Source organism: Cherax quadricarinatus, unplaced genomic scaffold (genome assembly GCF_038502225.1).
Source record: "Cherax quadricarinatus isolate ZL_2023a unplaced genomic scaffold, ASM3850222v1 Contig211, whole genome shotgun sequence".
NCBI classification, from domain to species: Eukaryota; Metazoa; Arthropoda; class Malacostraca; order Decapoda; family Parastacidae; genus Cherax; species Cherax quadricarinatus.
In genome coordinates, this window is record NW_027195237.1 from 210,001 (window position 1) to 212,162 (window position 2,162).

The window sequence follows — 2,162 nt, forward strand, 5'->3', positions numbered from 1 at the left end:
ATATGCTCAAAGACAACGCTTTATTGCACAGTAAAAGGATAATTAGCTCTTGATTAATTAGGCGCAATTAGCCTTATAGGGTAATTAGCCCTTGAATATGATTACTAATTTACCGCTATGATACTGTTGTCGTACGATATGTATTAATTTTCTTCACCTATGATGGCGCGTGCTGCAGACAATCCGTCTGTATTAGTTTTGGACTCACCGATAATTGCTGTTGTACTTGTGAATATTATCATCTGGAGTCACTGGCAACTGGTCGGTCTACTTGCCAACTTAATTCCAAACTATGTGTCTCAGATGAGGTGTGTCGAGAACATGTTAAGTGGCCCCTTTACTACTCGACCTTCGCTATTCGACCTTCACTAATCGATTTTCACTTACCGAGCTTTACTACTCGACCTTCGCTATTCGACCTTCACTATTCGGCCTTCACAACTCGACCTTCACTATTCGGCCTTCACTACTCGACCTTCACAACTCGACCTTCACTATTCGGCCTTCACTACTCGACCTTCACAACTCGACCTTCACAACCCTACCTTCACTATTCGACCTTCGCTACTCGAAAATCACAATTCGACCTTCACTACTCGAGCTTCACAACTCGAGCTTCGCTACTCGACCTTCACTACTCGACTTTTACTACTCGACCTTCACTACTCGACCTTCACAAATCGACCTTCACAACTCGAAACTCACAATTCGACCTTCACTACTCGACCTTCACTACTCGACCTTCACTACTCGACCTCCACAACTCGAGCTTCTCAACTCGACCTCCACAACCCGACCGCAACTTGACCTCTACACCCCGACCTTCACAACTCGACCTCCTCGACTCGACCTAAACAACTCGACTTCCACAACTCGACCTTCACAACTCGACCTGAACCAGCTAAGCGACAATGGTAACTAAGTTAAGTCATCAGTGCTCCTGTCTCCTGCCTATAAATTATAATAACATGAAGTGTGACCTGTCTGAATATGTAAAGTCTCCTGCTCAAGTGAAACATCAAGTAAATCAGGTTTTCAAGTGCTGCTTGAGCGTTTTATTTGGAGCTTCGCCTGACGGCCGTTTCTGGTGGTGATTGAACCGACACTACATCAGTGATCATGTATACTGGTACCACCACCACCACCACCACAACTACTACTACTAATACCATTACCTCTGCCACTACTACTACTACTAACTAGTAGTCCAAGTAGGACAGAAACATTGTCATAAGTTTGTTTCTCCTACAGGTATGTGTGGGTTATTCTGCTTTCTGTGTCAGTGTGTTTGTTGTTGCAGCTAAAGAGGCTACGTAACAACGGCGTCTGTTGAGACGTGAATTGGTGATAATCATCTGTGAGTTGGTTCGTTTCGTAAAGCGTTCCTCTGTGTTCCTGTGGATTACGGATGCATTACTAAAGCCATCACTGTTGGATGCATACTTGTGCGTTCATTGATCTTGTTGACAAACTTCTGCCTGTTTCTCCCATGTACTTCTTTTCGCAATGACCACACGGATCGTGTGGACTCCGGTGGTGAATCTTGAAAGCTGTGTCGTCGATCACATCCTAGTGAGTTCCTTGATTAACTTGGAAGCCGCGGTTACCAAATGGATACCATTCTTAGTGCGCGTTTTGCTAGCTACAGTGCGCGTTGGAGGACCACATAGCTTGCTAGTGTGTTCTCTAAGTTACGTGTTGAAGATGACCTTCGACTTACGTCTAGAGTCGTGTATGAAGAAAGCATAAAATGGAAGTTATGTCAATGTTTGAAATATATAGGATTAGTCCTCCTTGAGGAATGCAGGACTGGAGATACAGAAGGTTCTCAAAACAAAACCTGTCAACACTTCCCACTTGGTCCTAGTGTCCTAGTGAGAGTAGAAATGTATCTGATCGTCTGTGTTGGCTATGTTTTCTTAGTACACTTTGGGAGTGTCCCGGCAGTAATACGTGCCGGGAAAATAACACGGTAGGCTGAGCTGTGGTGACCTGTTGAAGAAAGCTCTGTCTTGAAAATGATATGTTATACCGACAAGTATTTGAATGAAGAAGCCTACTACGTAGGCGAAACATTTCGCTCAACATGACTCAAGAAATCGTAATGACACGATTGCAAATAAACCATACCCCCGGCCGGGATTGAACCCGCGGTCATAGAG